Source organism: Lepidochelys olivacea, assembly GCF_965140295.1.
Source record: "Lepidochelys olivacea isolate rLepOli2 genome assembly, chromosome: 14".
NCBI classification, from domain to species: Eukaryota; Metazoa; Chordata; order Testudines; family Cheloniidae; genus Lepidochelys; species Lepidochelys olivacea.
In genome coordinates this window covers 18308893-18333070 of record NC_140424.1, presented here as the reverse complement: position 1 = coordinate 18333070, position 24178 = coordinate 18308893, and the positions used below count along the sequence as shown (strand labels likewise).

At 41.9% G+C, this 24178-nt stretch overlaps 1 long non-coding RNA gene across 1 annotated transcript in view; it reads left to right on the top strand.

Annotated features, from left to right (window-relative positions):
- LOC311530451 overlaps positions 1-9912 on the top strand; it is a 56945-nt gene extending 47033 nt beyond the window's left edge. The window contains exons 2-3 of the long non-coding RNA XR_014713993.1: positions 3841-3903; positions 9797-9912. This is a non-coding gene — a long non-coding RNA (uncharacterized lncRNA). The remainder of the gene's footprint in view (positions 1-3840; positions 3904-9796) is intronic.
- Positions 9913-24178: the final 14266 nt, after the last annotated feature.

The following is a 24178-nucleotide window of genomic DNA, read 5'->3' as shown; positions in this document are numbered from 1 at the left end:
AAGCTAATTAAATTAAAAAGACGATCAAACTGGAGGGATAAACCTTTTGATGAAGAAGCGCTGGGGAAGCATAGGGGGATGGGGATGGGGATGGGGATGGGGATGGGGATGAAGGCACATATCTCTTTGAATCATCAATGTCTCAGGGCAAGGTTGCTTCAGCCATAGTGAGTATCCCTATGAATTATCTCCTGCTTTTATTATCTGTTTCTACCAGGAAAAGACGTGGGGGGAACTAACTTTTTTTTTTATTTGGACAGACTTAAAGAAGTGGCATCAAATTTGAAGGGCACCCAATCAATCTGTTGTCCTAGCTGCATGAAATTGTATTTCCCTGCCACTTCATATCTTATTTGCAGCAGCTGGGCTGTAAGTCATTGGTGATAACATTCTTTATTATGCAGTCGTGTTTATGAACTGAGCCTGGAAAGAGATGATAGAAATATGCAGCAATATGCAAAGGGGGGGAACGAGGGAGGGGGAATAAATGCTAGTTGCTAGGGCAACCATGGGGCTATTTTGGGCATCAAATTTTGCAGATGCTGAAAAGCATTTTCATGTGATGGCTGGTCTCTCCGGGAAGGGAAGGGGAGAGAGGGCACACAATAAACTGGGAAGATAATATTCAAGAAGGCAGCAATTTAATTTTTTCAGTAGTTTCATCTTTTTTAAAAAGTATTAAAACCAAAAAAGTTGATATAACCTAGTTAGCAGGAAAGCTGGGAGTTTTAAAGAATAATAGAAAAAGACAGCCTAGGAATTTAGGAATCTTCACTTCAACTTCTTACGAGCACCAAGTGAGATTGTTTAAATCTAGCAAGTACTGTCAACCCTGGGGTCTGTAATCACTTTCGTTCATAACCAGTCCAGTTCACAATAAACTAATGCAAACTTTCCTTCCTGAAAAGATCCTACCTGCCTCATAAACCACGATTAGCCTGTGTGCTTGGGCTGAGCCCCCACCCCTGCAACAAGAGCTAAAGACGTGAATTCCCAAAGACCCAATTGGACTTTTCAGGGACCCTGGTTTGTCAAAGGGAGAGAGGCAGCTATTTTGTCTCCGCCTTTAGCTATATAAATACCACTGATCTCTGTTAAAATTCCAAAGTATCTAAATAATGGGAATTGTTCTAGTCACAGCTCAATATTTCTAGAGTACCAGTGTTGGTCAAGATAATGGCTCAACTCACTATCATTTAAGGGCTAGTTTTCTGTTTCTTTTATTTTAAATAGTCTACAATGAATTTAATGCTGATGAAAGGTGCCAGCGCAAGGACTTTGTACAGGGACTTGAACCAAGGTATCCTCTCACGCTACATAGAAGTTTCACCTCAAAGCCCAGAAGGTGCTGAGGGCTAGCGTGGAGTCACTCTGATTTGCACCAGCTGAGGCTCTGGCTGGAGCCATTTGCAGCTGTTTAAAGTGGGTGTGAAATTCTGTTAGATCAGAATTCTGCCCTCACAGCTGTGGTAACATTTTACACAGGTGAAAAGAATTGCATGAAGAGGACGGTAAGGGAGAGCCAGGCTCTCAAACCACAGAACAGGTAAAGCAGTAGCAGCAGGAGGAGGTTCCTCACAGGATCTGTTTGCATCTAGCAGCCTGAATGAAGAATCCCTTTATAATCCTTGTATCCAAGGTTTGTCTGTTTCCCTACCATGAGAGATACTAGCCCCATCCCAGTTGCCCTAGAGAATCCTTTTCTCCAGCTTGATATTGCATAAATTAAGCAGAATCCAAATAAAAAATAGCTTATGGCTATTTTGTGCAGCTCACACCTCACCCTTTCTCTAGAATTCTGAATGTATTGGCAAATTTAGCCAGGAAAAGGAATTGGAATAAGTTTTCAGCGAGGAACCTCCTCTAAGTACCATGTCACATGTTGGTGTTATTGCTCCCTGATAGTGTTTTTAATTAAACAGTTAGCAGTGGTGTTGAGATTCTCCTTCAATAATTAAATCACAGTAGTGAATAATTATAAAAGTGAATTGTTGAGTTCAACAGTCTCCAACTGAGGCAATAGGACCTGTTTCATTAAATTAATCCAAGTAATATGGAGGTAGATAACTATCATTCAGCCCTGCATGTCTGCCTCTTTTAGGTGACGTATATTCCCAATCTCATCTTCTTGTTCTTTCACCATTTCCTTCACTTCTCTTCTCCTGAAACAAATGTTGCTGCTGTCTTTTTTATTCACACATGGTGTGCTCTCAGCTTTGCCCTGGTAATGCATAGATTTTTAAGGCCAAAAGGGAATATTACAATCCTCTTAGTCTGACCTCCTGTATAACATGGGCCATGGAACTTCACCCAGTAAATCTTGCATTCTGCCTCTGTTTACTCAACTTCTAGCTGGCCTTTTGTGTTAAACAATTCTCTCTCATCTGGATTATCTCACTTTTAGTGAAGATGAGCCTAAGGTGCAACTGGCTCTGACCCCTTGAACTCTGGTGTTTAAATCTGAATCCAAACTTCTTGGCTCCCCCTAATATTTAGATTGTCTTCTTTACATTTTTAAAGCCCTTACTGTTATATCTTCCATACACAAAACGCAAACAGATTGTTTGTCAGAATGACCTTTATTTGTTAAGAGAACAAAATTACATTTTTCATGAGAAGCGCACACAGTAAGAGGATGTCTCTTTTGTTACAGTCTGTACTTAACTGAACACACAATGGGTGCCTGTCTTTGCAGACAGCAGTGTCCTTAGCGGGTGAAAGAGGCAGTGTAGGAAATAAACCCACATGGGGGGGGGGGGGATAATATTTCCCCTCAATGTTGCTAGACCTACATGATTTTGAAAACCTGTTTTAGTTCATCTCATGGCCTTTCGCTTCTACCCAGGGAGAATAAATCCAATTCCAATAACTATTGTGCAGATCTTAAGATAATTAAGCGGATTCCAAAATATTCTGGTGAGCTCTTCTTCAGGTCTGAGGAATGAAGCACACTCTCCTTCTCCAGACCTGAAGAAGAGCTCTGAGTAGCTTGAAAGTGTGCACCTTCCACCAACAGAAGTTGGTTCAATGAAAGATATTACCTCGCCTACCTTGTCTCTCTCAAAATCTGGGCCTTAGTCCCCAAACAGCCAGAGAGCTATGAAATGCAGCTGTTGAGAAACTTTTTTTCTTCTGCAAAGATCTGAACATTGATAATGGTTAATAACAACAGGAAACTGGAAGCTCAGATTTCTGGGTACTGCTTCCTGATTTTGCTGTTGACTTCTATGTGAATTTGGACAAATTGTCTCTCTGTGCCTCAATCTTCTCATCTGTAAATTGGTATAATAGTATCTTCCTTACAGGAATGGTGTGAAAATGACAAATTTTTAAAGTGCTTAGAAAGCCTTGGTTAATAGTTGCTAAATATTCTTTGTTCTTATTACAGCTGGTCAAATTTTTCAAATATTGATAAAATTTCAAAGTCTGAAACAGAATCTTACAAAATTCTCACAAAATTTGCCCTTGTTTTTGAGTAGCTACTGACTTGGTTGAAATTTTCCAAATTTCAGAATTTAAAATTTTTAAAGTTTCAGAAAAGAGAAGGAAATTGGGGGCAAGAGGGGGGTCGTGGGAGAATAATGAAATTCTCCCCTCCCTTTTTTTTTTTTTAACCCATTCTAATCAGCCCTCTTTAATGTGAGCCAATAGAGGTGTTGCAGAACTGGAAACATTTTTTGCCGTTTTATTGAGCTCCGTTCCACTTGAGCTCCTGGATTCTACAGGAAACAATCACCTCAAAATTGCAGCCATCTTAATATTCACTATTCAGTCTTTTATTACTGGAAGCACAGATATAAAACTTGAAAATAATGCAAATTCGATATTTTTTTTTTCCAGGACATGGATGCGGCTTTTGAATTTAAAACCAAAGACAATCAAGATCTTGGTGAGAGAGAGAAGGTCAGTCTCATAGCTTTGTTTAATCAAAATTGAAATTGTGACATCTGTTTCCCCAACCCTCATTTAAAAAAAACACATCACTTCATTTTATGGGTTGATGTCTCCTCGGCTGCATAAGAGGGGAGGCACAGAAAGGTTTAAAAGAAGTTTTCTCTTCATAGTTTCTGCAAGTGGTGATAAGGGAGAAAGAATGACCAAGAGCTTAGGATGCTAACTTGGGAGACCCATGTTCAATCCTCTGTTCTGCCAAAGACTCCTTGTGTAAGTTTGGATAGTCATGTACTGTAGTCTCTCTAGTCCAGATCTATGAAGGCACCCCTGCAATCCACAAAACCCCTGTGAGGCTGCCACCTAAACTCACTCTGTGCGTAAGTCAAAGTTTCCTCAGTGCCTACATTTCTGCACTGGAGCATGCACGCTGCTGCCTCACTCTATGCGTCTGAACATCTGTCTCCCACCTGAGGCCCTCTGTGATCCACAAACTGGGGGAAGTGAGGTGGAGGAGTGTCCATCTTAGGGCCAGAGGGCGAGAGAGAGAGAGAGAGAGACTCGAGTCCAGTGGTTACAGCACCCACTTGGCAGGTGGAAGACCCAGGCTCCAGTCCCTCTGCTCCAATCACTCTTTCATTATTCTACACAGTGAAAACACTTCAATAGGAGAACTTTGGGAGCCCCTCATCATAATATCCCATAGCTCTGTGGTTAAAGCACCCTGTTCAAAACTTTTCTACCCCGTCAGCCTGAGGGGGGAATTGAACCCGGGTCTCCCCCATCCCAGGTAAGTGCTGTAATCACTGGGCTAAAAGTTATGGGTGGGCACCACTGTCTCCTCCTCCAGACATTTTATATGGAATGAGGCATCCACCTAACTCATTCTCACAAGAGATGACTCCAGGAGGTAGGTTCCCAGTTGTGGTTTGCTAGCAGTCCCTGCAGCCCAGTCTTACACACATAACTCTGTGAGATGGGTGGGGCTTAGCATACACCCCTCTGGCATGCTTAGATGGGGAGTTACCAAGCATGGTGGCTTTTGTGGATCGCTTTCTAAGACACCTAGTTCTCTCCATGCATTGTAGAGACAGCTTAGGCACCTGGCTCAGGCTTTGTGGATCACAGTGTTGTTTCAGTGATTTTTCTAGGCAACCGAGCCCTTTTGTGGATCCAGGCCTCTGTCCCTCAGTTTCCCATCTGTAAAATGGGGGTAATAGGGAAGGACTATTTCAGAGGAGTGTTGGGTGAACAACTACATTAAAAACATTGTGAGGCACTCAAATACTAAGGTATTGTGGGGGTGGGGAGGACTTATGAATATCCTAGATTGATGGCAACTAATAGAACAATTTAAACTCCAGGACTAAGACAGTTTGTTAAAGGGATGAACTGAAAAATTACAGATTTATAAGTGAGTCCTCTTGGGGCTTGCAAAGGTCTCAAAGGATTGCTGGGTCTTTCAGCGGTAGAATTCCATTTGGTTCATAGCAAAGCATTAAGGCTAGGGCTTCTCTTTTTAAATGCTGTTGTTTTATTTGAAGGGGAAAGGACGTGGTTGTTTGTTTTTTAAAGCTGTTCAGTTGTGTTGTCTGTGGCTAATTCCTAGAGCTGGGTAGACACTACCAAAAAACTATCTGTGAATATTTGTTTGAAAAATTGTATTGTGAACTTTCTATTTTTATTGCTATACTTAAACCACATACTGGATATGGAATGATACATTTCATCCAAACTGTTACAAAAGTGGTAGGTTTCAGAGTAACAGCCGTGTTAGTCTGTCTTTGCAAAAAGAAAAGGAGTACTTGTGGCACCTTAGAGACTAACCAATTTATTTGAGCATGAGCTTTCGTGAGCTACAGCTCACTTCATCGGATGCATACCGTGGAAACTGCAGTAGACATTATATACACACAGAGACCATGAAAAAATACCCCCTCCCACCCCACTGTCCTGCTGGTAATAGCTTATCTAAAGTGATCATCAAGTTGGGCCATTTCCAGCACAAATCCAGGTTTTCTCACCCTCCGCCCCCCCCCCCCCCACACACAAACTCACTCTCCTGCTAGTAATAGCCCATCCAAAGTGACCACTCTCTTCACAATGTGTATGATAATCAAGGTGGGTCATTTCCAGCACAAATCCAGGTTCTCTCACTCCCTCACCCCCCTCCAAAAAACCACACACACAAACTCACTCTCCTGCTGGTAATAGCTTATCAAAAGTGACCACTCTCCCTACAATGTGCATGATAATCAAGGTGGGCCATTTCCAGCACAAAGTGGTAGAGATGTCATACAGCATTTCAGCATAACCATATTTTTTGCCAATATAAGAGAAGAGTATAGGTAAGACAAAAAGAAAACATGTTGTTGAATCAGTTTTTACCCCTTAACTAAAAATTAGCACAAACTAAACAATCCTGTTACCCTAGGAAGTCCTTGAACCATCCCAGAAAAAAATGTTTCTGTACATCTACTTGTGTGTGAATGGCCTTCAGTTAAGGTAGCCTCCCACAGCAAGATGATCAGGGTTTAATTGAACATTTTTGAAGATGAAGTTTACTAATAACTCAGTGTGACAGAATTTGCACAATAATGGGACATTTTTACATTGCTAAACTCTGTGACAATTAAAATATATTCCAGAAAGCTGGGAATTTTAGTATGAAAGATTTTTAGTTAAGTTTTGTTTGTGTACATCCTTTTACCTCAGACTTACATACATATTGAATGTTACCAAGTTAGCAGAATGTTCCTAATGAATGGTCCTGGTACAACAAACCATGCTTGGAGCTAAGAATTTAAAATATGTATTATATATTTTTAAAAGTTGACCATACTATAGCAGCAATGTACTGGTACCCAATGGAGAAGAGAGGAGCTACAGTACCTGAGTCTTGAAATGTCAGCAGCTTTGGTCAAGATTTAATTTTCAAAAACATTCTTGATGGAATCCATCTCTGACTATATTTCAAATATATAAATCCTACGGAGAGATGGGCCTGAATCAGAATCCTGGATCTGAAAATCCTCACACTTTGAAATTTGGATCTTGAGCTAGATAGGAATTTTGTCACTGGCCCTTTATAAGTATCTTTTATAATGGCCTGAATTAAAACCCGGAAAACAAAACATCACAGGAGTTTGTGAAAGTTCAGATCCAGTCTCCACTTTGTAGCTAGGTCCCATCTCTATACATTTTGCAGACATAGTATATGATAGATGTATTTTAAAGTCCACTGGCTTCACCTGGGTTACTGAGGAGATGATTCATACAATAATAACCACTATTAAAATGTCATAAAATATATATTAAAAGCGAGGAAAAAATGGCATCTCTGACAAGTATGTCTGGGATACCTTATAAGGCATCCTCTATATAGTAGTATGGCACTTTAAATAAGAATGCATCAAATATCAGAAATGAGTGTTGAAATAGGAGCCGATCCTGGAACACTTGTAATCAATGAGATTACTGTGTGAGTAAGAATCACTAGCATGAGCAAGGATTTGAAAGTGCCAGCCATATTGTGTTCTCTGTAAATGTGGACTTGCTGTAGACCGTTGTTGGGAAAGCGACCAGTCAATCATTTCTGATGCGCAGCCCCATGATTCATTTTCTCTTGTTATCAGATGTCAGGGCAAGACTCCCCAATAGCTGTCAGCTCTTCAAGTTTCTCTCTAGTGTTAGCTTCACAACTATTAATGAGGCGTCCATCTACAGGCAGAGTTCTGGTGAGGCCTTTGGTTTTATCGGGACTGTGAGCTTTTGGTTGCATGGTTGTTTAATCCTCTCAGTAAGCATCCCGTTTTCACACACAACTGGAGGGGGTTTTGTTAAATGTAATGAGTATATTTAATTTACGAGAGATTTAAGAGACTAGAATTGCAAAGTTAGATTCTGGAACCTTCACAAGCGATGAGTGGAACCTCCTTCCACTAGCAGTTCCACTAACGTCAATGGGCCTACTGACCGAGTCAGGTGTTGTTCATGTTAAATAGGAAGCAGAGCTTTACAGGCCCTATCCAAGCAACCAGCTATGTGGTCTTCTGAGACATATAAACCTACCTCTAGTGGATACTATAGTGGAAAACTTTCAGCTGGTTCCTACAGTTTCCACTTGGCAACTGGGTTTTAGAACAGAACAAAAAGGCTATTGGTGTACTGGCCCCTGGAGCTACTGGCCCTCCAGCTGACCCAACAGAGACTAGCAGAAATCAGTAGAGACCAGATGAAGGACTCAAATTAGCTGCGGGAAGGATGGGGATCCCATAACTAGGTAGATAGGTGCTCAGGGCAAAATATAAAATCTACCAACTCTGCAGGCAGGAATAGATGAGATGTAAATAATCTCCCCATCTTGAGCATCCCTACTATCTACTGCATTAGCCTCTTCCTTTTCTCCTCCCACTTGAGCTTGCAGGGGGTGGGAATTTCTCCTGGGGAAAGGGAGCTGCTTCCTTGGCCAAAGGTTGTGGAACCATGTTGAAGAAGCAGCAACAGAGTCCAAGGGAAATCAGTAGGCCCTCCCTGTGCACGGAAAACCTGTCATGATTATCCATTTAACTAAAACACTCATGTCATAGGGCTATTTTAGTATTATTTCTACCGTCCTCAAAAGTGTGCCAGGCACTTTATAGACAAAACAGAAAGGCATAGTCTCTGCCCCCAATATGGTCCAAACTGACACATGACAAGTATAGGTAGCAAATGTTACCTTACAGCACATAGTAAGTTTGCTAGCTATTTGGTTCAGCTGATGATCTTGATGGTACAGGTAGTTTAATACATAATAATTATTAGTGACTCCATTCTTGTAGGTACTGGGGAAGAAATCGGTATCAAGAGAGTGCGGTGGCTTGGAGGACCTGTAATGGGACAGTATTCTGTACATGAGGGTAGCATGGCTGAGGGAGAAGCAGACAACTTAGGCTTTGAGGCTGATATCACTATGAAGTTGGAGGCTGGGATAATAAGAAAAGCGATTAAATGGGAGATGTCAGTTGGGGCTGAATTACGGAGAGCCTTGTAAGTGAGGATCCGAAGTTGAAACTTGATATAGTGGAGGAGGAGCTAGAGGAGAGACTCACAGATGTGGTCAGACCAACAGGCAAGGAAGATAGTTATCGTGGTTGTATTTTGGGTAGACTGGAGGGGGTGATGTGGGTATTTGGAAGGCCAGCAATGGGTACATTTCAGGAATTGAAATGGGAGATAATCAGGAGTATAACTGTTGGGATAGAGAGGAAGGGACAGATTTTGGAAATGTGAAGGAAGAAATGGTAAGATGTGAACATGGCCTATTGGTTACAATGTTCTTCCCCAAAAGGCTGAATCCAGGCATTAAACTTCATTATTTTCTCATGCAGCTTCTTTTAATTCTAAAACACTGGATTCTTGGGTCACAGAAATGTCACTCCAGAGAGTGAGGCAAATTTCACTCAGAGGTTCTAGCAGATTTTTAAAACATGTCTTTAAATAAAAATTATGCAGGGTTGCCTGCATTCACCCACATTCTCCCATGATGCAATGAAGCAGGTAGCACTGTTTGAGTGAACTTCAGGCACTAATGGTTTGGAAAGATCAACTGGTGCTGAAACATGGCAATTCCACAGTTGTGATAGGACCAACAGGATTATGTTGACTTCAGGTACAGAATAAACAGCAGAAGCAGGTGCACCAATGGGGAAAAAATAAAAAGGATTCTAATTTCCGCTGATGGCAGTAGTGGTCAAACACAAGCAAGGAGAAATACCAAAAATATGAGCCCCACTATCAGTTAGCAGTTGCTCTGTTTATTTGGGTTCTGCATGAGAATGTGCAATTCTTTAAAGGACAGGTAAGATGGTAACTTGCCTGTTGTTTGATTTTACTGTAACACTACCTGTTACTCTACTTTCAGGTCCTTGTGTACCTCCAGGTCCTGATGGAACCCCTTAGGGCAGAAACCTCTGCCCCTTCCTTTTGCCCAGGACCAGGTAATAGGCTGTAACCCAGATGAGTGAATTACTTACCTCTCATTAGAAGATGGAGATAATTTCAGAGAGAAAGTTATCAGAATGGACCCTTTCTTTTCAAATAAATTAGCTATAGCAAGCTATCTTTTGGTTTATTAAACACCTTACATTTTTAACATCAAGTTAATCTAAGAAAGAGAGGTATTACAGAAAATAAAATTTAACCTTTAGCCACATCACTTCAAGAGAAGCCTGGGGAAGTTAACCTATGAGCTACAAAAAAGATAGGAGAGATTATGTATTCTGAGATCTTCACTCCATTGGAAAGCACTACTCTCTGACCATCCTCTCATCTACATTGAGTCTCTGCCTCTCATCACGTCCCTTGGGATTTATCTTCCTCCTGACTCTGGTCTACTTTCATATAAGTTGAATTCCCTCTTCAATTTCCCAGAGAAGGTAGGAAGGAATACTGGTTGAACTGCCTTTAGGATTCATCCTGTCTGACTGAGAGCCTTTTCCTTTCAGACAATTCAAAATTTCTTTCTGAGTTTCCACCTCCCCTCTTCAGATGTGCTGAACAATCTCTCTCTACAGGATACCCACTGAATGTATAATTTTTAACCAGTCTGTCTGTCAGATCCACAAAAGCTGTTACTGGAGGTGTTTGCATAAAAGAGCTCCTCTCTAGGTATCAGAGCCGTTGGCAATGCTCTAGACAGTATCCAACAGGGCTGATCAGGACTGGATGCTTTAGTCTCCTTGACTTAATGGCTATGTACATCTTCTTACTGTATCCTCCCCATCAATTCCCTTCTGCATTAGCATTCTGGTTGTGCCCAGCCATGTAAAGAAATTAAGTCTGGAAGCTCTTAGTTTCAGACAAGACAGATTCTTATATTATCAAAAATAAAATTTAAACCATAAGTCGAGATAAATCAGAGAAGATAATGGGCTTGATCCTTGGGTCTGGCTGAGCGCCTATAAGTGCAGACCTGAGCATGCTGTGGAAAAGACAGCTTTATATAGTACACACACCCCACAAGCCTAGGGGTGGTGACTGAGGGTCACTCTGGCCTCTGAAGCGATATAAAGCAGCCTAGGATTTGCTCTAACTTGTGCAGGCTGATAATAGTCGCCAAGGGACTATTAAACCAGGTAGGGATCATTGGGTCACAGCAGTGTTCATGCTGTGTCCCTGATGCCAAGAATTGTGATGCAAAGGGAGGTGCAGAGGCAGGGAGTTCTCAGCTGGGTGATTGAGCCAACTTTATAGCCTGTTTGGGCAGCCAGAACATCACAAAAGGGCCTTAGCAGGGGCAAGATCCTGGCCAAAATGGGCATACTGCATCGCCATGCCACTCATCTGTATGTCGTTAGTCTTCACAATCAGAAATAAAATATTTAGTTAAGTTTTGGATGGACTCTCAAGCAGACAAAATCAGAAGTGACCCAAAGTCATTACCCAAGATCTAAAGGCTTTTGGGGTCATCTGTGAGATGAGTTTGAGGTCTAAGTCCTGTTCTGACTGAACAGACGTTCATGGGATGGAACCACCACCTAACAAATACCTTTTGAAGTCCTGGATTAAGTTAGACCATGGAATCTTAATTACTTTTATTTTAGATTAAGGAAAACCAGCTACAAGAAAAAACAGAAGTAAAGTCTCCAGGAGAGAGCAATGTGTGTCTCTCTCATCTGGAATAGCCTAAAACAACACTGGGAATAAAATGGGTGTGTTCTCTGTACACAGGCGAAGTTCTTACAAATGCAAACATTGATCACAGATTAATAGCTGCATACACCTCATTAACATTTGTTAGTTACTGAAACATCCTTAACATTTAGTTAAATAAATTTCTGGCAACTTCAAAATAGAAGAAGAATGGCCTTGTGGTTGAGGCACTGGTCTGGAACTCAGGGAATCTGGGTTTAGTTCTCTGCTCTGCCACAGACATTATGTGCATGACATTGAACAAGTCTTTTAATCACTCTTATCCCCATTTTACAGATGCAAAATTGAGGCATAATTCCTTTCTCTCATCCTCTGTCCCTCTTGCCTAATTAGAATACTGTCCTGCGAACGTGTACATATGTACTTAACTCTAAACATGTGAATATTCTCATTAAAGACAATGAGTTTATTAATATGCTTAAAGTTAAGTGTGGTTAAAGGTTAATATTAAAAGTTAAGAGTGCAAGCTCTTTGGGGCAGGCACTCCTGTCTTACTATGTGTATGCTCAATGCCTGGCACCACACTACTCCCATCTTGGTTGCAGTCTTTAAGTGCTACTGGAACACAAATTTTTAACTTGAAATAGTAAAAAAGAAAAGCTCAGTGAAAATGAATCTGAAAGATGCAGTATTTAAGACAATAGATTAAGTGCTTTGATGGCTGTAAATCAATAGACAGAGAGATGGGTGCTATTTTGGTACTATACTTCACTGGAAAAATAACCATGTTGCAAAATGTCAATCCCTGGCAGGCTGATGGCACAATATGAGCTGCAGAGGGCTGATTTCCATTTGTGCACAGTAGAATAGAAAAGAGACAATGGGCCAATTTTTTCTCTCGATTACACTGTTATCAAATCAGAGTAAGTTCTATGACTTCATTAGAGTTACTCTGGATTTATACTGGTATAAATGAGAGCAGAATTTGACCCTAGTTCTACCAACTGTTGTTTAGATGGAAAATCCTGCATTCTGCTATACGAAGTAAAAATGAGCAGAGAAACCTGCTCTTGGTACCACACAAAGTTTCCTTTAGGAAACGTTGTTTCTGTGTAAACTATGAGCCAGGCAGACCTGTTGTCCCCTTACAAGCCGCAAATTACACAGGCAAATGAAATTACCCATTCTTTTTGTTATTAGCTTGAGCTAGGAAAGCTTTAAGCAATCATCCCCTTTCAGTGTATTTCAAAGCTTACTCACAAGATGCATCCCTGATATTGAAGACAATGAGGTCCCTTTTTTAAAAATTCAATTAAACATTTGCCTACTGTGACTCTTTATTCACTGCAAATTGTCTCTGTAAATAATCTTCATCAAAAGTCAGAACCAATCCCCATTAGTTGTTTAGATTAATTAATGAGTCCCCCTGGAGCCACCCAGATGAATTCAATTTAAACGTCAACAACTTGGCTATGGAGTTTCCCAGGTTGGCATTAAGACAATATTAAACCTGCAATAAGTCACATTTAAAATGTTAATTCGTAGAAGCTCACCATTTAGAGCATTTAATTAAATCCTTAAATAAACTGCATGGGCTCAGTACCAGATGGTTCTGCATTTTCATTGCAGCAGAGAGCCTTGAAGTCATTGAGGGAAGTAATATTAGAGGCATGGTGAAGATAACCAGGATATATAGTGTAATAAAATCTAATCTTGTTTCCAGCAGGGAAATTCAGTGTATGTACACAACCCAGGCTAAAATTGTAAGTTAATTACATTAACCCCAATGTACTCTGGTATCTGAGCAGCCAGAGATGAAATTAGTCTTTTCCTATCATAAGATTCTTTTCAACTTCACTATATTAATTTTTAGCCAAATACTTACTCATAAGGAAAATTGAAGTTAATGTAACCAAAGACAAAGTAATGCAGTCTTAATATTCTGAAGGGATTATGGAGGGCCGTGAAAATACACTTTGCAAATGTCACTCACTTAGAATGGATTTGTGGTGGGAAGTTGGGGAGAGAGAAAAATTATAGCTGTGATCTGAGCCATGCTGGGATTTAATAAAAGTCATGATTTAAGGAATTCAGACCTGTGAGGAGGGAAGGGCTTGGAGGGGGAGGGGGGAAGAAAAGGTAAAGGCTTCTGTCTGGTGACCTAGATTGCCCATCACTATTACAAGGAATGCTTTTTTTATCAGAGGCTTGAGACACACCTATTTTGCTCAGTGAAGGGCTTCTAGAGTACACAAGTACAAAAGTGCTGAGTCCTCAGTATAGAGTTCAGAACTCTACACTGTCTTGGAAAGTTTTAGATTTAAAATCAGGGGCGGCTCTACCAACTTTGCCACCCCAAGCAGTCGCCACCGAATTGCTGCCGTGGGACACGGACTGCCGCCCCATTCTAAATGCCGCCCCAAGCACCTGCTTGCAAAGCTGGTGCCTGGAGCTGGCCCCGCTTAAAATAGCGTTTCAGAGCTTTCTGTTGAAAATGGACCATGATGCTGAGGTCAGCTTTTCGGAGGCCCTTTTCCAATTATGCTCTTGCTTTTGACCCTTTTTAAAATCTCTGTCCGACATTTTCAGAAATGACTAATCATTTTGGGTCCTTCAGTTTCTGAATGCCCAACTTGACACGGTAGAGGAGCCTGATTTTCAGAAGGCGGGTGCTCACCACTTTCAGAAAAACAAGGCTCCTTTTAAGTGGCTGAAATTGGGCAGCTAACATCTCTAGTCACTTTTGAAAATTTAGGCCCATCTTTCCATCACCACAGAATGAGTGTGTCACTCAGATGACTTAGTAAAAAGCAAAAGACCACTTGTCTCTTAACCTTCAAGAAAAATAACTCAACTTTCAAAAATGGAAATGCTTCTGTCTGTGAAATCAAATACGGCAGGGAACCTGCTTTCCAGTCTCTTAACTGCAGATTTGCACAACTGGCTTCTGCAAGAACCCAAATAAAGCCCAAAACAGAGGGACTTGTGCAAATCCCAATAGAGTTAGATACCTCAATATTTCTATTTATGTTTACATTTTCATTGTCCTCTTTATTGCATAAAGCCATCTAGATAGTGAGATCTAGTCCATTCAGGAACTGGAAGGTGCTTCAAGAAGACCAGATCTTTTCTGATTTAGGCTCCATAAATAACTCTGTGGGCGGTTTAAAGAAAAAAAATTCACTGGAAAAATGAAACCAATACAAGTTCTTTAAGTAAAAATAATAGATCCCACTTTCAGCCCTATTGGATACTCCTCTCTCATCATGGTGGGATTACAAAGGAAGTCACATTTTAATAGTTCGATCACTGCCAGTAGAAGGCTCAGAAATCCAATTAACAGTTTGTATGCAGCATGTTGCTCGTTGTGTGAACTTTCAGGCTGCTGTGCTGAGCAGAATGAGGACTGCTCTCTTTTCATATGTTTTCTCTCTCTCTCCCCCTTCCAACCTCCTCGCTCTCCCCACCGCCACATTGCAGCTAAGAGCACAGAGATTCAACCCTCCCTCTTCCCGCCCCCATCCCATATCATGAATGCTCAGACTTGCCATTTGTATGGTATCTCTTTATCAAACACTGCCTAAGCCAGGATGTGGCCAGCCCTTGTAATAGGGTGTATGTAAATGAAATTCTTCCCAGGAGGCCTTGCTGCAAACTATTTGTGGTGCATAAGGAATTTGTGGCCGCGGGGGGGAACTTGTTACTTCAGTAATCACAAGCTCCTGAGCTCCCTCAAAATTGGAGAAGCAGCAATAATAATCCATCCTGCACCGTTCCTAGTGCTTTGAGTCACTCCAACAGAGGAGCTTGCTTTGCATCTAAATTAGCTGTGACAAAGGGAGAGGAGAAATGATTTTTACATAATACAGGGATGGTAAGAAAACTGAAAACTTTCTTCCCTCTGTCTCTGTCTCATATGAAACTGCATCAGTCAGTGCCTTGAAAACACAGAAGTGCAGGTGGAGGAATGTGCAGATAGTGCAGCAGTATACCTGCTGCTCATGAATATTTGATTCTGTAATTATTTGGGAGGGAAAATCCCATTCTGCCACATTTTAGCCTTTTACTCCTCTGACTCCTTTCTTCAGCACTACTGGCTGTGATTGCACTGTGGAAGTTTTAGAGCCGTTATTTTTGGAGGAGTCAGGGACAGGGCAAGGAAAGTGCATGTGAGAGAATGTGGGGGAGAAGGGTCCGCAAGATTTTTAGAAATGAACTAGAAAGCTAATGTAGTGCCCATCTTTAAAAAAGGGAAGAAGGAGGATCCTGGGAAATACAGGCCTGTCAGCCTCACCTCAGTCCCCGGAAAAATCATGGAGCAGGTCCTCAAGGAATGAATTCTGAAGCACTTAGAGGAGAGGAAAGTAATCAGGAACAGTCAGCAAGGATTCACCAAGAGCAAGTCATGCCTGACTAATCTAATTGCCTTCTATGACGAGATAACTGGCTCTGTGGATGAGAGGAAAGTGGTGGACGTGTTGTTCCTTGATTTTAGCAAAGCTTTTGAAACTGTCTCCCACAGTATTCTTTCCAGCAAGTTAAAGAAGTATGGGCTGGATGAATGCACTGTAAGGTGGGTAGAAAGTTGGCTAGATTGTCGGACTCAACAGGTAGTGATCAATAGCTCCATGTCTTGTTGGCAGCCGGTATCAAGCGGAGTGCCCCAAGGGTCGGTCCTGGGGCCGGTTTTGTTCAATATCTTCATAAATGATCTGGAGGATGGTGTGGATTGCACCCTCAGCAAATTTGCAGACGACACTAAACTGGGAGGAGTGGTAGATACGCTGGAGAGGAGGGATAGGATACAGAGGGACCTAGACAAATTGGAGGATTGGGCCAAAAGAAATCTGATGAGGTTCAACAAGGACAAGTGCAGAGTCCTGCACTTAGGACGGAAGAATCCAATGCACCGCTACAGACTAGGGACCGAATGGCTAGGCAGCAGTTCTGCAGAAAAGGACCTAGGGGTTACAGTGGATGAGAAGCTAGATATGAGTCAACAGTGTGCCCTTGTTGCCAAGAAGGCCAATGGCATTTTGGGATGTATATGTAGGGGCATTGCCAGCAGATCGAGGGACGTGATCGTTCCCCTCTGTTTGACATTGGTGAGGCCTCATCTGGAGTACTGTGTCCAGTTTTGGGCCCCACACTACAAGAAGGATGTGGAAAAATTGGAGAGAATCCAGCGGAGGGCAACAAAAATGATTAGGGGACTGGAACACATGAGTTATGAGGAGAGGCTGAGGGAACTGGGATTGTTTAGTCTACAGAGGAGAAGAATGAGGGGGGATTTGATAGCTGCTTTCAACTACCTGAAAGGAGGTTCCAAAGAGGATGGATCTAGACTGTTGTCAGTGGTTGCTGATGACAGAACAAGGAGTAATGGTCTCAAGTTGCAGTGGGGGAGATTTAGGTTGGATATCAGGAAAAACTTTTTCACTAGGAGAGTGGTAAAACACTGGAATGCATTACCTAGGGAGGTGGCAGAATCTCCTTCCTTAGAAGTTTTTAAGGTCAGGCTTGACAAAGTCCTGGCTGGGATGATTTAATTGGGGATCGGTCCTGCTTTGAGCAGGGGGTTGGACTAGATGACCTCCTGAGGTCCCTTTCAACCCTGATATTCTATGATTCTATGAAAGCAATCATTGTGAACTGGTTATTAGAGCTCCAGCAGATTTGACCGTTAGGCACAGCAATAGTTCAGTTGAGAAGTAAATCCAGGTCCTGGCCACGTGGGGTCATAAAAGATCCCAAGATGTCATTTTTTGCAAGAGATGGGTGTATTTGATCTGGCATCCTGGACAAATTCTTATTTGGGTAATCCATCTACGTACATTTTCTCAGTCATTTGTTGCTATGTTATTCTTCTTCATTTCCTGTCTGGTACTGCTTGTTGGGTAACATTTCAGGATGCCATTTCTGTAATGGGAGGTAGTTTTTCTTGTTCTTTCCTTCCCTTACTGGGTTCACCTTCCTGAAAAATGTGTTGTGTTGTATCTATAAATGTTACTAATAGCAAGACTCTGGAATAGTCCTTCAAAGGAACTGGGGGAACCCCATCATTTGGGATGTCTAGGACTGAATTAGACAAAGCATTTAAGAATATACTTGATAGTACATTTCTGCAGTGACAGGCTATAGAAAAGATGATCCGATAGATCTTTCCAACTTCCATTTCTTTAGAGGGGCCCTAAACAAAAAATGTTTGTTCAAATTCCCACAAATTTTGGTTCAGATAAAATGTAACCTAGATCCAAATTGCCGCAGGTTTACCAAAGCCAAACTCTGACCTCCTCAACCCATTTCAGGTTATGTCTGTGATGCTGGTATTCCCCTCTCAGAACTGGCATTTTGGATCCTGAGTTCCAGTACAATGCTCCTAACATTTTTGTTCTTGTTTGCTTGTAAAGCAACTCTCTTTGGGATGGGCTTTGCTGGCAGCATGGATCACATAAAACCTGAATGCCCCTGTGTCAAAGTATGTGGAACTTAAGTGCATCAGAACCTATTGCTGGATTCTGCCTGAAGCAAGCATTTGATTTTGTAGTTTCTTCGGGTTCCTTCTTTAAGGACTGTCAGGGTTCCCTCCCCACTCTGAACTCTAGGGTACAGATGTGGGGACCCGCATGAAAGATCCCCTAAGCTTATCTCTACCAGCTTAGGTTAAAAACTTCCCCAAGGCACAAATTCTTCCTTGTCCTTGGAACGGAATCGCTGCCACCACCAAGTGAGTTAGACAAAGGTTTAGGAAAAGGACCACTTGGAGTTCCTGTTTCCCCAAAATATCCCCCCAAACCCCTTCACCCCCTTTCCTGGGGAGACTTGAGAGTAAACAAGGTGAGCACAGACCAGCCCCTTGGGGTTTTAGGACATTAAAAACCAATCAGGTTCTTAAAAGCAGAACTTTATTCTAAAGAAAAAGTAAAAGAAGCCCCTCTGTAAAATCAGAATGGAGGGTAATCAGATTCAAAACACAGAGGATTCCCCTCTAGGCAAAACTTTAAAGTTACAAAAACAAACAAACAGGAATAAACCTCCCTCTTAGCCTAGGAAAAATTCACAAGCTAAAGCAAAAGATAATCTAACGCATTTCCTTCCTATTACTTACAATTTGTAATCTTAGATGCTTAGTTCAGGTATGGCTTTAAGAGATGTATTTTCCCTGCCCTGGTTTCTCACTGTCCCGGAGAGGAAAAAAAAGAAACACAAAACAAAAACCTTCCCCCACAGATTTGAGAGTATCTTCTCCCCTTATTGGTCCTTTTGGTCAGGTGCCAACCAGGTTATCTGAGCTTCTTAATCCTTTACAGGCAAAGGAGGGATTTTATGTTACCCTTAGCTGTATGTTTATGACAAGGACCCCAACCCTGATTATCCATAGGACTTTTGGAATGTCTGAAACATTCAGCTGAGTATTTCACATGTCCCCCAGGTCATATGGATAATCAGGATTGGGACTCTTAAAGAATGAATCAGATAACTCCGGGGTTGGCAAGCTTTCATCCTGCAAAGCTTAGCAGCTCCCCACCTGCAGAGCACCATCTCTAGTAGGCACATGAAGTAGCATTGACTGGCTCTGGAAGGAGCTACTTTAAGCCTTCCTTGGAGGGAAGGTCACTGCAATGTGACCATAGGGCAGGGATCAGATTGGAGAAAAATGGTGGTGATGCTGCACTCACAAAATAAGCTCCACCCATGGGAGTCACCACAATGAGGTGTTGCTCACAGTAAAGTGTGCAGATGTTAAAAATATGACTGTGTGCACAGTATGGCTTAGCTCCACTGGGTTCCTTGAGCTTTGCCCCTCCTCAGCGGAGATTGAACATGCCCATAGGCTCTGCTAGGCTCCATAGGCTTGACTCCATATTGAGCAAGGGGGAAGTTAAGGAGCGACAGCATCTCCCAAATGCCTCCCACCTGCAGCACCAACATGGGCTGTCGCTCACAGTAAACCATGGAAATCTGTGACTCTTCCTCTCCTTTTTACATGAGGAATGAAATAGCTAACACTGCTGACACTTAAATGATCATCACATTTGATGATCTGAGTTAACCCCTCACTGAGATGAATGGGGCACTTCACCTCTCCAAGCTATTATCCCAGGCTCTCTGCAGATTCATCGCTACATCAATTACTCAGGTAACATTTCTGAGGTTTTCTTTGCAACCATAACACCTAGAGACTTACTTTTTAAAAGTATGCTTCAGAGAGGTGTGGTGCATACATGTTTACAGGCTGTTTCCAAGCCCGGCCATGGGGCAAAGAGACCGAGGAAAGCATTTGGTGGCTGAGGACTGACTACTCACTTCTTTCCTGCTCAAAGAGAGGCAGGAGAGCATGCGATGGCTTTTCTCTTACTATAGACTGCTGGATTTAAGAGCTGTTGTAAATTGGAAAGGACAGGACCTGGGGAAGTGCCTGATGTTTGGTTTTGGTTAATCAGAGTTCACCCGTATATCAGGGCTTTATTGCAAACACTTCTTAATGGCATGACGCTCAGAGACCAGCAGTTCCTGCCCCAGCCTGGCTGCACCTGGCATTCTCTTCCTCTCCACATTCACATCCCCAGCTTACTGTGTGCTCATCTTAACTGTCTTAGTATCTGTTGTTCTGTATCCTGTGGCTGGTGCTCTGATTGCTGATGCTTGATTGTTAGCTGATGCTGTGGGGATACAAAAACAATAAGGGGAAAAATAGCCCCGGAATAGATGCTTCTATTACCAAGTAAACTGTTTCCCTGGCAACATAACCCTCATGTTGAGATTGCTCTCCAAACGTCCTCCCTGTTCAAAGGGGGTGTATTCAGAGTGTTTGAGATGCTGTAGACTGGGCAGAGGAAGCAGATGTGCATGCTGGTTATAGACTTGTACCGGAAAATAGAAGGGTAGGGAATGTCAGTGCAGCTGGGCTGTCCTCGGTGTGATGTTATTCCAAAGCATTTTTGCCTGGTTTTGATCCAGCTGTTATAGGTCCCCAGTCTGGCATGTTGACCCTTGTTGTCTTTTCCAGGTTTCCTTTCTTTTCCATGATGTCTTTGTGAACGTGCCACAAAGCAGCATGCCAGCGAGTCAGACAAGATACAACTGCCACTTACTATGCTGGCTGCAGTCCTGAAGAGCTGGCAGGCTCCCCATTTCTTAGCACAATTTTTAAGTGTCAAAGCTGTATAGAAGCTTATGCAGCAATGGTGTCTCAATGGCCAGGCTCTGGTTAACGCTTATTGTGTATTTAGCTGAGCCTTTTACAGCTGTACTTGACCTACTCATCAGCAGTGCTATTCATTCCCGGAATTGAAAGTAACATGTTCTAGGGGCGGGTGTACTCCTGCAGTTTATACTGTGAACTGGGTGTTAACAGCTGAACTACTTCCACGTCCTTTGTGAAGTTTTTGGAAGTTCACTGGCTAGCACTTACCTGCAATTTCATCCGTCTCTTTGACTCTAGCAATTATGTTTGTCCTTCCCCCTGCTGGTCTCTGCTTACTCTCATCCCTTTTTCTTCTTTCTGCTGTATTAAATTGCAGGCCAGATTATACTCAAAGCCTCTTTCATTTCTCCAGGGCTAGCTGGGCAGTGATTTATGACTGTCTTTAATTCAACAGAGCTTAGATGGGGAGAATTCTGTCCTCCTCTTGATGCTCAGAAGTAACTCCCAGTATTTATTTCGATGTATTTATAAAGTCTCCTGAGCTGTCAGTACTGAGGTAGTTATTTAGGGTTTGCAAAATGTGGAGATAAGCATCCAAAACAAACTATGATTTGCCAACAAAATAATTCCAACTCCCAAGGTTGTAGGAGGCCAAATAAAGAAGCTCCCACATCAGTACCCAAGTCCCTATACAGCCGCTCCCGAAAAGCCACTGGACAAAGGAATGCACGTTCAGGCATGACTTGAGAGTCACCAAATTTGGGCTTTGTTGGACCCAGGATGGGGGTAGGGGCTGAGTGTTATGGTGAATGAGATCAATATATAGGCAATGCAGTGTTGCCAGCCCCAAAAATTCAAAGATCATGAGTCAAACTAAAAAAAAAAACACACATGGATTTTAAAAAGAAAATTAATGTTTTTTGACCTGTGTTCTTATTTTTTTCAGTTTTAGTGAAACACAATTTTGGCCACCACATCCCTATATCAATTAATTTTGTGCTCAACCCCCCCATATCAATTCTGCACCCTAATCCCCACATCAATTAGCTTTGTGCACCCCTCCACCAACTCCACCCAGCCAGACACACATCTTTTGGAAGAATGCAAAATGTCCAATAAATTCTTGGAATATGCTGGGGACAGCTTCTTCTTTCAGAAGGAAGGAACTAACTGGGGGGCTGGGGCAATGATTTTAGACTTGATTCTGACTAATGGGGCCATTCTTTGTAAATTTGAAGGTGGCAGGGAGCTTGGGTAAAAGTGATTATGAAATGATGTCCTGACTCTAAGGAAAAGAAAGAATTAGAGCAGAAGAATAAGGACAATGGACTTCACAGAAAAAGCTGACTTTATCAAACTCAGACGACTGGTAGGTTACGTCCCTGGGGAAGAAAATCTAAGGGAAAAAGGGAGTTTAGGAGAGTTGGCTGTTTCTTAAGGAGACAGTATTAAAGGATCAATAGCAAACAATCCTGATGTAAAAGGAAGGATAGGAAGAATTGTATGAGGCCAATATGACTGCACCAGGAGAGCTTTATCTGAAAATCAAAAAGGAATCCTACAAAAAGTGAAAACATGAACGAATTGCTAAAGGTGAGTACAAAAGAACAGTGCAAGCACTTAGGACAAAATCAGAAAGGCGAAGTCACAAAATGAACGAGACCTAGCAAGGGATATAAAAGGCAATAAGAAGAGGTTCTTTAAATACATTAGGAGAGAAAGAAAGATGAAGGTCCCCTTCTTAGCAGGGAAGGAGAGCTAATAACTGATGACCTCAAGAAGGCTGAGATGTTTGTGGTGTTTGTTTTGCTTCAGTCTTCACTAAAAGGATTAATAACGACTAGATGCTTGACAGAGTTAATGTTAACAAGGGGGAAGGAACACAAGCCAGAATAAGGACAGAACATATTTAAAAATATTTAGAGAAGTTAGAGAGAGCCAAGTTGTCAGGGCCTCGTTAAATTCACTCTAGGGTACATAAGGAACTAGCTGACGCAATCTCGGAACCATTAGTGATGATCTTTGAGAACACATGGAGGATGGGTGAGGTTCCAGAGGACTGCAGAAGGGTAAACTCTGTACCTGACTTTAAAAAAGAGAACAAAGAGGATCAAGGGAATTATAGACTACGAAACCTAACTTCAATACCTGGGAAGATACTAGAACAAATTATTAAAGAATCAATTTGTAAGCACCTAGAGGGATAATAGGGTTATAAGGAATAGCCAACATGTATTTGTCAGGAACAAATCATGTTGGACCAATGTAATTATCTTCTTTGATAGGGTTACTGGCCTCGTGGATGGGGGGGAAGCCGTAGACATGATATATCTTGATTTTAGTAAGGCTTTTGACAAGTCCCTAATGACATTCTCATAAGTAAACTAGGGAAATGTGGTCTAGATGAAATTACTATTAGATGCATGGTTGAAAGACCATACTCAAAGAGTAGTTAAGGTTCCTTGTCAAATTGGAGGGACATATATAGTGGGGTCCCGCAGGGGTATGTCTTGGGTCTGGTACTATTCCATTTTCAAGTACACACAAGGTTTTTACATGAAAGAGAATGAAAAATTGTTTTAATTAATCTCTGAGGATAGGACAAGAAGCAATGGTCTTAAATTGAAGCTATGGAGGTTTAGGTTGGACTTTGGACATTAGGAAAAACTTCCTAACTGTCAGGGTAGTTAAGCATTGGAACAAATTGCCTAGACAGGTTGTGGAATCTCCATCATTTGAGGTTTTTAAGAACAGGTTAGACAAGCACCTGTCAAGAATGGTCTAGTTATTACATAGTCCTGCCTTGAGTGCAAGGGACTGGACTAGATTACCTACTGAGGTCCCTTCCAGTCTGACATTTGTATGATTATATTCAGCATTTTTATTAATGACTTGATAATGGAATGGAGGATATGCTTATAAAATTTGAGGATGACACCAAGCTGAGAAGGATTGCAAGTCCTTTGGAGGTCAGGACTGGAATTCAAAATGACCTAGACAAATTGGAGAATTAGTCTGAAATCAACAAGATGAAATTTGATAGACAAGTGCAAAGTACTTCACTTAGGAAGGAAAAATAAAATGCACAACTACAAAATGGGGAATAACTGGCTAGGTGGTAGTACTGCGGAAAAGGATCTGGGAGTTATAGTGGGGCTTAATCTGCAGCAAGGGAGATTTAAATGAGATATTAGGAAAAGATGTCTGTCTATAAGGGTAGTTAAACTCTGGAATAGGCTTCCAAGAGAAGTTGTGGAATCCCCGTCACTGGAGGTTGGACAAACATCCATCAGGGATGGTCTAGGTTTACTTGGTCCTCCCTCAGTGCAGGGGGCTGAACTAGATTGCCTCTTGAGTTCCCATGCTGATATAAGTGCTGGGACTAGTGGTGCAGGGGGTGCTACTGCACCCCCTGGCTTGAAGTGGTTTCCATTATATGCAGGGTTTACAGTTTGGTTCAATGGCTCTCAGCGCCCCCACTATACAAATTGTTCTAGCACCCCT